Below are 12,603 nucleotides of genomic sequence, written 5' to 3'. Positions count from 1 at the left end.
CATATTTTACCACGACAGACACGTACACAGCATTGAATACCACAATGTGAGTGAAAGCTGCTCTCACTGTATTGTCCGGTGTCTGGTAATCCCTTCAATACTGACATCAAACCAAAAAAAGAATCCTGACCACAGAGTGTGGGTAATTATGTCAAATGTCACTGGCAATGTGCATTCAGCTGATTGCAACTGTTAAAGCAAGTCACTGAGCATGCGTACATGTCATACGGGAGAGTCCCAATCAGGGGTGGATAACACCTTATAGGAAAGCCCTATAGGTTCAACGGCTATCTATCAATAGTATGGGCCCTCAGAAATTCTGGGCTGGTGTCCAGTGTGCTGGAAGACTATTGGCAGTAAGGCACTCCTCAGTAAGCTAACTCTGACACAAAACCAGATGTGCAGGGAATGACATTGAGCATTTCGGGGATCTTTTGCATGCACTTGAGATCATACTTCTCCCATATTCCTGAGCCTACAACCAATATTGGCACTGGATATCTTGCCCTGATCATGCCAATCAGGTGGAAAGGTTCAGTCAGGTGCTGTACAAACCTTATTGGACTAAAAATTTTAGGTTGTGCAAATGCCGGTGAGGTGACTTTCAGATCCTCAGCCAAGTAGGAAGGTGCCATCAACTGTGGTGCAATATCGTTATGCACCAGTACTGCTGATATTTTGCATGGGCAATGGTCAGTTCTGGTCTTCTTCTGTTACGAGTAGACAACCATATATACATATATATGTATGTGTGTATATACTATATGCCTCTGAAGTTAATGTATGTATACACACACACACACACAAGTATATATATATATATATAATATATATATATATATATATATATATATATAATTGTGAAATTTTTTTGCCATGAACGGTTTGTATTTTTTAAACGAATGTAGTTTTCTGGTGTTATATTTATTTTTTCTGAAGATGTGTAAAGGAATTTTGATTTATTAAGTCTCTTAATGAATTCTTTATACTGAAATATATATTGAAGATAAATATGTTCATTTGAATATATACGTTTTTGCGTCGTAACTCCTTTATCATTATTAATATAATCAAAAGGATCAATTCTTGAAGAGTCTACATACCTTCACTGTCGTTTTTTTCTGCTATTTTGGTGATGATTTTTTGAGTGAGCTTACCAATTATTTTTGTTGATAGTTAATTTATAATATATTGATATTAGATTTATATATATTTATTTATATATATATATATCTTTGTTTGACCCTCCCCCTGCATCACTTCACAACTGGTGTTGGTTTGTTTACATCAATGTAAGTTAGCAGTTTGGTAAAAACGCCAACAGAATAAGTACCAAACTTAAAACACAAGCACTGGGGTCAATTTTTAGATTCAACATTTCAAAGTAGTGACCCAGCATGGCTACAATCCAATCATAGAAACGAGTAAAAGATAAAAGAAGATAATAGTACAGTCGATATAATTAAAACTGCTGGACATTATAGACTTAAGTAATTATGTAAGATTATATATGTGCCAACTGAGGAGTTTAATAACATGATACTTGAAGCTGTGAAGTTGTTTAACAACAGAATTTAACAACTTATTAAAGATTTTGACGATGATATAGGGAGTTACATAATGAAGATATATAATAATTAGCATTGAGGACTCCACTGACATTGCAGGACTGGTTTGTTGTTTGTTTAATAACTATTATAGAAAACTGAAAGTGTAGGAGTCTTCTAAAAATGAACCAGATATCATTATCAACATAACTGCATCATTTTGTCTACTTTTCCATGCTGGCATATTCAACTGTTTTGCATTTAATCTGGATATATCCAGATCAAATATTCTCAGTGTCTTATGTTTGAACTGGCCAGATCTGGCCACTCACACCTACCCTACAAGCCTGAAAATAAATAGCCACATCATCAAAATCTCAAAGCTACAAGATCATGCATGGTTAATTCAAAACAATGTGAATAAATAAGCATTACATTTGACTGAGTAATCTGTAAAAGAAAAAAAAGAAAAGAAAATTATGCAAACAGAACCAGACACTAGCAGTGATCCCTATTACAAAATAATAAAAAAAGAATGAGAGAGAGAGGGGCAATGTTAAAATGCTATTAGAAATATTTGGAGAATTGCTCTGTGTTTACAAAAGTTGTCAGAAAGGTTTTGGCATAATTACTTTGTAACAATAGACACAGACATGGTTGTGTGGTTCAGAAGTTTTCTTCTCGATCACATAGTTTCAGGTTCAGTCCTACTGCATGGTACCGAGGACACGGGTCATCTACTATAGCCTCAGGCTGACCAAAGCCTTGTTAGTGGATTTGGAAGATGAAAACTAGAAGATGCCTTTTGCACACGCATGCATGCATGTGTGTGTGTGGAGTGTATGTATATATATATGTGTGTGTGTGTGTGAGACTTGCAGGTATGAGAGTGTCTTTGTACAAGTGTCCCTTTTGTCTTCACAATGTGTGACAGTTGTAAATAAATGTCACTCTCATACAAGTGGTGTCCTTCGTTTTTCAATCTTCCCTGAAAACACATCAGGCCATGGAGAAATATTTACCTTACCTGGAAACCGGTGAGTGAGGGTTGGGGACAGAAGGGCATCAAGCCACAGAAAATCTGCTTCAGTGAATTCTGCCTGACCCATGCAAACATGGAAATGAGGACCGTAAAACAACGTTTATTGGTGATGATGACAGAGTACAGTATATAATAGATAACCTAGTTTGATTGAAGATACTCCTTTATTGATAAAGTATTTGGTAAAGTATGTTGAGAAATCTTAAAATTACAATTGTGATGAGGATAAGTAATCATTGTGAAGGCACATGGCTCAGTGGTTCGAGCATAGTGAATTCAGACTGGGCTCTGTGTTGTGTTCTTGAGCAAGACACTTTGTTTCACGTTGCTCCAGTTCACTCAGCTGTAGAAATGACTTGCAACATCACCGGTGCCAAGCTGTATCGGCCTTTGTCCTTCTCTTGGATAATATCAGTGGTGTAGAAAGGGGAGGCTGGTATACGTGGGTGACTGCTGGTCTTCTATAAACAACCTTGCCCTGACTTGTGCCTCAGAGAGTAACTTTCTAGGTGCAATTCCATGGTCATTCATGACCGAAGAAGGTCTATACCCTTTAAGTAATCATTAACTTGATAATTATGTCCACTCAAGAAGGGCAAGGGGAAGACAACTCCCCAAAACTTAATTAAACATAGAATTTAATTAAAATTTCAGGGTTGTCTTCCCTTCTGTCTTTATTGAGCAGCAAAAATAAGTCTTTGGACACTACCACCTCAAGTCATAGGGCCAGTTACCAAGTTTACATGTTGTATAAATGACCGAGATAATAACATTGCCCCTGAAAGGAATGCTAGTCCATTGCAGGGTCACTCATTGACAGCTGAGTGGACTGGAGCAATGTAAAATGAAGTGTTTTACAAAAACAATGCACAACCCAGTCTGAAAACTGAAACCACAATCTTGTGATCATAAGTGCAACACCCTAACCACTAGAATTTACCATTATGGTAATGATCCTTTCCCCAAACTAAAGGCATAGCCATTGGGTTAGATGAGAAGCCAATTACCACAGACATAGAATTACTTCTTGCTCATTATGCATTATCAATTAATAGGATGTCTGCAAGGGGAGTAGGGTGAAATTGTCTGTCTATAAAAGAAACCTTGATATGCTACTGATACTAACTATGGGTGTAATTCTAATCAATTAATTAATTAAAATATCTTACTGCTATTTTGTGTTAACACTGACTTTACCATTTCATTTTCAAGCAAAGAATGTTCCTGCATCTGCCTTTTCTTTTCTTGTGTCCTCATTTATTGATAAGTTAGGCTGGAAATCTACATTACAATGCGAGTTAGATTAATAAAAGCAATTGAAAATTTCCTGAACTTAGCAGCTGCTTCTGTAGTTCTTTTTCAAATTAACTGTGGCTGTTGATTAGCTCTAAAATAACGTCTTGTCTAACAGACCAATAGACAAAAATATTCCAGCAATGACCACCTAATCTTTTTTCAAGGACTACTGAAACTATGACTACGTGTCCTATGTATTTTTTTATCTTTTATTTGTTTCAGTTATTAGACTGCAGCCATGCTGGGGCACTGCCTTGAAGAATTCTTTAGTTAAATGAATTGACATCAGTACTTTTATATTTTTAAGCCTGGTACTTATTCTATTGGTCTCTTTTGCTGAACTGCTAAGTTACAGGAACATAAACACACCAATACCAGTTGGTCAAGTGGTGGTGGGGGGCAAACACAGACAAAAATACACACACGCAACAGATTTCGTTCAATTTCCCTCTACCAAATCCACTCACAAGGCATTGGTTTGCCCAAGGCTATAGTATAAAACATTTACCCAAGGTGCCATGCAGTGGGGCTGAACCTGGAACCATATAGTTGGAAAGCAAACTTCTTACCACAGAGTCACACCTGTATATTTAATTTCATTATTTTTATTTATTTATTTACTGTTTTTTGTTAAGATGGCAGGGTGTGATTTCAGAAAGATTTGGTTGCTATTTCTATGTAGCATCCACTTGGCAGACTAGTTATCACTGTGTGCAACTGAACTAGATTCTTTAAGCATAATTAAGCTATATGTACATTTAACGTTAAGTGATGAAGCTAAACTACAGCTTGGAGCTTTATAATTATCCAGATAAAAGAGGTAATTTCTGGCAAGGTAGTACATCTAAATCTTCTGCTTCATGGAAAAGGTTCAAATTAGTAGCAACAGCAATAAAATTGTTAACTCCCTCCTCCAAGTATTAATACATTGATTAATAATCATTACAGTGTTCAGTTTTCTTTTAAACACAGTATATCAACCAGTTATAGTAGGAACATAGCCAATATGTCTATGAAAACCCATTTATTCTATGCTTTATATGTATGTGATTTAAGTGATGCGAAGGAAAATAAAAAGACAACTTCAGTTTGTAGTCTGCTATTGAAATTATTACTGATCTTTCACTATGCACAAAAACCGCCTTAATAATTTTAATACTAAAATGAACCACATGTGGGATGAAAAAACAAATTTGTTTTGACAATACATAACATTAACCTATAATTTTCATGCACAGAACTTTTTTTTAGAAAGATGAACAATTGCTACCTGCAAGTCATTAAACAACTCTAAAATTTGATTGGTTTTGAGCATAAGATATAAATAGTAGACTGCAAGCTTTGCTAAACTATGTCAGTACAGTATGGAAATCCTGGATATAATTCACTGAATTCATTCAATTATTTTGGCACCAAGATTAGTAGACTATAAGAAGAAACTACTTAATGCTCTATAAGTGGACAATGTGTTCATACACAAAATGTGAGAATATGTTCACAAAAGAACAATGAGTAGAGTATAATTTGTCAGTTGAGCAACGGAAATTTAGGAGACAGGTTATTTTTGATTATCTCCAGGTCAGCACTGTGATTAAGCAGGCCTACCACAAACCATTAGTAGAATGCTAGTTTAACAACACAAAGATATGTTGATTGTAAGTGAGCTGAGTAAACATTTAGGCATTAAAAGTATTAGAATGCTACAGAAGGAAATACCACCACATTGATTGTGTAATATCATTACTTTGTTTTATAGATGTAAGCATGGCTGTGTAGTAAGGAATTTGCTTCCCAACCACATGGCATCAATGGCAAGTGTCTTCTACTATAGCCCTGGATCAACCAAAGCCTTGTGAGTGGATTCAGTAGAAAGAAACTGAAAGAAGTCCATCGTGTGTGTGTGTGTGTGTGTTTGTTTTTGTGTTTGTCTTGACTTTACATGATTGGTGTAAGTGAATGTTGTTCATTTCCGATATTCTATAGAAATATGGCCTGAAACTCCATCTGACGCATGAAAGCATAGAAAAGTGGATGTTGAAAATGATGATGATCACAAAGATGTTTTGGTCATGTAACGTTAATGATAGTTCTGGGCAAGACATCCAGCTCAGGAGTTCAGAGGTTTTAGGGAGAAAGGATCTATTCCTTATTCACCACTACTCCTACATCTGTTCTGTCCCAGGATGGTAGTACCTGTCAAGAGCTTTAGTTATGGATCAACTAACAGAAGATGGTCTTCTGGCCAAGCATACATTATTCAGAGGAGGGCTGGCACCTAGACCTTCATCACACAAACCCACCAGTATGTCGACACACCCTGGTGCTATGTGAACTAGTCCTCTTACTTGAGGGTCAAATACATTCTATGTTTCAAGGGTAAGCTTGAGAGTGCAAGAGACAAGTAAGGTAAATTTTAAATAATCCAGAAGACAATAGAAAATTACTGCTGTATCTTCTCTTTACAAAAAGAAAAAAAAAAGTCAAGGAAGTTCAGATTCTGACAAAGAGGTTCATGATAGGTGATATCTATAGGCAAGGCATGTGAAGAGGGAAAGAATGTAAACAGGTTATATAAATCCTTGGAAAAAGAAATTACAATGCATTTCACAATATTGGGTCTCAAAGCTGACATGACACAGGATTGAAACTTTGCAGATATGTAGAAATGAATGTAAACTTCTCTCCAAGACTCACAAGGAACTCAGAGATTTCATGGGATAGTAAATATATGTATTAAGGATTAAATGCTGATGTATACCTATTGGTTTAAAATGAGTTTTATTCCTGGGTCACTCAATTTATACATACATGTATTTGTGCACACACACACACACATATACATGTAAGTGTGTGTGTGTATATGTATATATATATATATATACTGAATTAAATGGAACAAGAAAGTGGTATCAAAAGTAAGAGAATGACTAATAGAATACCCTAGTCGTGGACAACAAAATGAGAACAATCTACCCCTGTGGATTTAATAAAGGGTTAGTCTTGAAATACCAAGAATGTTATTGAATACAACAGGAACCTCAAGAAGGCTATAGAGTACAATGGCTGAACCACTGTGACTATAGCAACTTAGATGAGTACAATTAGTCTAAATATATCAGTGTATAATAATGATATATTAGTGTATTCAACATAGCCGATAATTATCTTAATCAGAGAGAGAGAGAGAACATGATGTATAAACATTGTTTTAACAACCAATTTTGTATACTGGAATGGATTAGATGTTCAGAATTAGGTTGTTTAAAAGTCAGACTGCAAGGAAGATTAGTATAACAAGTCTCTGATCACTCTCTCTCTCTCTCTCTGGCTGGGTAACCATGTATCTCCTCTACAGCAAGACAACTGTTTCTGTCTCTCTGTCACATTCTCATCATCTGACACAAGATCACCTCCTCTAATACTCCCTCCCCTCTCAAAGATCTTTTGTCTTGCAAGTTACTTGGTGACCCTGCCAGTGCTGGTGCCACATAAAAAGCATCCATTCCATATTATAAAATGGCTGGAATTTGGAAAGGCACCCAGTTGTAAAAAAGCCATGCCAAAGCTGACCTTACCTGTGCTGGTGCCACATAAAAAGCACTCAGTCTACCTTGTGGTATGGTGTGGTTGGTGCTAGGAAGGGCATCCAACCATAAAAAACTGTGCCAAAACTTTTTCACCCAGCAGCTGCATTATATATTCAGAGTCAATACAGCCACTCTTATGCTGGCTATTAAATGTTTATTATATTACTTTTTCAGCTTACATGTTAGCCCATCAATTAATCTCAAACAGATTAATTTTTCTTCAGTCAATGCAGACTTTGCAATTTCAATACTACCATATATCACCATAGAACATTACATGTTTCATGCATATAGTTGCCTTCTGCTAATTCTAGTAGATGCAGCATGGCTGAATGGTTAAGAAGCTCACTTTACAATCACAAGGTCCTGGGTTCGATTACAACATCTTGGGCAATTGTATTTTACCACTGCTCTTGGATGAACTCATACAAATTGAATGAAACTAGACAGACAGAAACTGTGACAGTGTAGTAGCTTGTTGGATAGACTGCACCTGTAGTTCAATAGTACAGCCTTATCACACACTATGTTATGCTGATTCTGCCTGAGAATTGCATTAAAGTTACTCATGTCAGAGGGATACTCAGCCACTTGCACACTAATCCAATCCGATGGAAATTCAATGGACTAAGTCATAGTTGGCAAAAATCAACAGAGAGCAATTTACCTTGCTACTTCTAGTGAGCCATCTAAGAACTCCATCAGCTTTATGTCATGGGTGCACCCACTATACCTGTTGCATTAAAGCCCTAGTCTTCTGTTACTCCTTCAGAAATTACACTGAACTCTTTCTGTAACCATCGCTGGCAAAGAGTATACAATACTGAGTTGCTTTTTTTCTTTCCTTCATTATCTAACAAAGGTATTTTCTAAATGTGACTGACATTTTGTTGTAACTAGGTAGCAGTACACTGATAATTAAACATTAATTATTTCCATTTATCTAATCAATTAAGATTCAAACTACATACAAATGAAAAAAGAATTTTCTACATTTTTTTTAAATGATGCAAGTTCAAATATGAAAATTTTAATTAGCATATAGCAATTAATTACTGACAGTATTATATAACCATAAAAATTAACTTCAATTTAATAACATTTTAAAAATCTTCTCTTTTTAATGTTAATACAGTCCTGATGTGTTAACAGTGTTTTTCTTTCAATGTTCAAAATATGTCAAGAAGCTTTTTGTCAACATTGTATGTACAAGCAAATGTAAAACACTCTGTTCTTATATATGATATATTCATGGATAGAAAAGGAAAAAGAGGAATCAGCCAGACTGGTTTTAATCTTGTGTTGGGAACACAACAGTTCAAGGAACAGTCATCATCATCATCGCTTAATGTCTGCCTTCCATAATTGCATGGGTGGGACAGTTTGACAGGAGTCGGCCAGGCAGAAGCCTGAACCAGACTTCTGTAACTGTTTTGGCAAGATTTTTACAGCTGGGTGCCCTTCCTAACACCAACCACTCAACAGAGTGGACTTAGTGCTTTTTACGTGGCACATACACAGGTGAGGTCAGTTTTGGCAAGGTTCTTTACAGCTGGATGCCCTTCCAAATGCCAACCACTTTACAGTGTGGACTGGGTACTTTTAAGTGGCACCAGCACTGACAGCATCACCAAGTAATTGCAAGATAAAAATAATCTCTTTTGAGAGGGGAGGGGGCATTGGAGGAGATGATCTTGTGTCAGATGATGAAAGGTTATAGTGATACAAAGAGACAGAAACAGGTGTCTTGCTGTAGACGAGGTTACCTGACCAGAGAGAGAGAGAGAGAGAGAGAGAGAGGGAGAGAGAGAGAGAGGGAGAGAGAGAATGAAGACAGAAACAGATGCACTGCTGTAAAGGAGATACATGGTTACCCAACCTGAGGGAAGTGCAGGAAAAGGAGAGAGAGTGGGAGACTAATCTATTAAATTTGCAGCCAAGAATTCATTATCTATGCAAACTGATCGATTCAGTTTCCCTAAGCACTTAGTAATTGTGCCTTTCTCACCATGGACAGTTAAAGAGGATGCACAGTTGCTGAGGAAATCTCAATCCAAGATTAAGGGAAGTCTAATTAATCCTTCTTTGTTCTGATATTGTATATACAAAGTGTTCACATCTGTCTTTACATAGTGCTAACTAAAAATCTATAGATATACAGTTCCTCTGCAACAACAAACCTGTTCTGCTCTGGCCCCTTCTCTCATACTTTTACCACTCCTCTCCTAGCATAAAGCTGCTCCCTTAGGATTTGTAGTCTTATAAGCTGCATAGTAACTTCACTAGTGCTGAGGGCATAAAAAATTAAAAAAAAATAGTATACACTATAAAGTGACCGGCATTAGGAAGGGCATCCAGCCATAGAAACCATGCCAAAGCAGACTCTGGTGAATGATGCAGTCCTTGAACCCATTGGATCCTATCAAACCAACCAACCCTTACCAGCATGGAATGGGGATTTTAAATAATGATATACTCTCACAACACCATAGAATGTAAGATGAAGTATTTAATAAGCACTTGATTACATTTTTCTAAGATCTATTGTGATAAATAAACAAAAAAAAACTCATCAGAGGCAGAAGTAAGAATTGTTCAACTACATAAGCTGAAATGGACTTTCTGAGATGGAGTTATTGAATTTAGGATGTCTAGTAACTGTTGTTAATCATGCCATGGATATATCTTTAATAAAACTGGTGGCTATTCTGACAATAATTAATTGTGGAAACCACAAAATCTACTGAAAATATGGACAAATAAATCAACTATATGTCAATGAATAACAAAAAATGATCCTCATTGACATTTTGAATAAGATTCAGCTGAAATATCACAAGTAGATTGGTGTGGTATTTCTAGTGTGTTGTTTCAAACTCAGCTAAAGCAGCCTGGGCTTGTGAGATATTACATGTACATGGAAAAGAAAAAAAAATAGAGAAAAAGAGAAAAGGTTTCTGTGAAAAATCAGCATACCTGTACTCAGTTGACCCAGGAGCACAAGAATCAGATATCGTAAGACAGGTCAAAAGTATTCTGGTTGGATAAATTAAACTTTAATCTACATGTTCAGTGACATTCAAGACAAGAATTTCTCTCAGAATGTATGAACTCAATAGTCAAGCATGGAAGTGGCAATGTTTGACACTGCATGTTTGGAAAAGGGGCCAGACTCCTACATCAGACCAAGAGAATCATGAACAGTACACTATCTGGAGATCTTGGAAAAGACTACATTTCCATATGACAAGAGCCATTTGGGCTGATCAGACTTACATACACACACATCTAAATACAAACATGCATACATATATACATACACACACTTATGTACACATACACTTACATCAGTACACCTAGATGCATACTCATACACACTTACATACATTAGTACATTTATATGCATACACTCATATACATACTTATATACACTTACACCCCCACCCCGATTTCTGTCACTTTCCCTCAACCAAGTTCACTCACAATATTGATTGACACAGGTAGAAAACATTTAAGTATACAATTTCTCACTCCAACTCTATTGTGGACTAAATGTTATTGGTGTCCTGCTGTTTTGCAAATTGACTAAATATTATAAAACCAGCAATATAGTTTCTTAAAAGTCAATGCAAACCTTGGTTTTGTTGGTTAGTGCACAGTATTTTGTGATCGGTGATAAACAAGATGTAGTAGGATAACAAAATTTTGATAAAATAAAATATTTTTAATTGAACCAATCAATATTCTGCCGGAGGAGTTTAGTTTGTTTATTTTTTTTAATTTTAAAATATTCATTTTTATCCTTAATAATATTGAGATATGAAAAGACTGTACATATTTCCAGGATCGGTGATAACCTAGCTCCCAGTTGTTTCCAAATATCAGTTAACGAGCTTTTATAAAAACAGTATACATTTCGGTGTGAAATGAAGAAAGGAATACCGTTACAGAATATTCATTACTATGTGTAGTAAGTGAGTAAATAAATATATATTCTCATGACAGTTCCTGTTTAGCTGGTATAAAGAAAACAGCTTTTACTGTCCATAGTCAATAGTCTCACAGTAATAAATAATACAATAAGATGTGTATGCGTGTGTGGTGAATGAGGTAAGGAAAACGTAATACTTCGAACAATCCTATTTACTCAGTAACTAACTATTTTCATGCGAAGGGCATTCTCAAACGTTACATTCCCTTTCTGTTACTTCAATCAATTCTACTTAATAATTTACGGTGTATTGATAGCTGCAGACATGGAACATTATTTAGTTCCTTAAATATTGGTAACTTATCATTGGTTAACACAAGAAAAATAATTTGATAAAATGGGACAAGAATTTGATAGCGGCAAATAATAGAACGGTTTGATAAAATATAAATATATATATTAGCAAGGAAAGGTATGCAATCATATTCCGTTAACTTTGGATTAAAAATAATCGGTTTAGCAGAATCGGACAAAATACACAATGGTATTTAGTTAACGGCCTTTTTTACAATCAACTTTTGCCTTTCATCGTTTCGATGATAGTTGATAAAATAAAGTACCAGTCAAGTACCATATTCAATTTATTTTCGTCCAATGTATCCTAGATGCGAATAAGATTATGCCAGGAGACAGGAGGAGCTCAATATATGGAGAGCTGATAGAATTTACAACGTATAATGTTCAGGAAAATAGAGAACTACTCAAACCGATAAACATAACCATACACTGTTGAATTAGGGTGTTTTCACGAGCACTCGTGGGCATCATTTCCTAAGGGTTCATTTCCAATAGCGAACCAATGGCATTTTGGAATTTTTCCTAAAGTATAAAAATAGAATTACCAGTAGGGTCTTTCTTAAAAAAATAACATTTTTAATCGAATTCCTAAACATTTCACAAGAGGAAAGCGTTTTTCCAAACAGCTGACCAAAGATCCCGTTCGATTGATTATAATGAAGAATTTCGTGTTTTATTTTGTTTTGTTTCTTTATGTAAACACACATTCACATACAGAACATATTTGATAGTTCATTAAAAATCTTCGGTTGAACGTTTAACTAAAATCTTCAATTACAATATGAAATAAGTTAATTTTCATAGACACACACACACACAACAATTTAATAAACACGAACATTA

The 12,603-nt window shown here is 35.6% G+C and overlaps 1 protein-coding gene across 1 annotated transcript in view; it reads right to left on the bottom strand.

Annotated features, from left to right (window-relative positions):
• Window positions 1-12,603, bottom strand: part of LOC106879127 (sulfhydryl oxidase 1) — an 80,919-nt gene that overhangs the window by 67,510 nt on the left and 806 nt on the right. The window lies entirely within an intron of this gene.

Source organism: Octopus bimaculoides, chromosome 2, assembly GCF_001194135.2.
Source record: "Octopus bimaculoides isolate UCB-OBI-ISO-001 chromosome 2, ASM119413v2, whole genome shotgun sequence".
Taxonomy (NCBI): domain Eukaryota; kingdom Metazoa; phylum Mollusca; class Cephalopoda; order Octopoda; family Octopodidae; genus Octopus; species Octopus bimaculoides.
The sequence above is the reverse complement of the archived record's forward strand: the minus strand, read 5'-3'. Positions and strand labels throughout refer to the sequence as shown.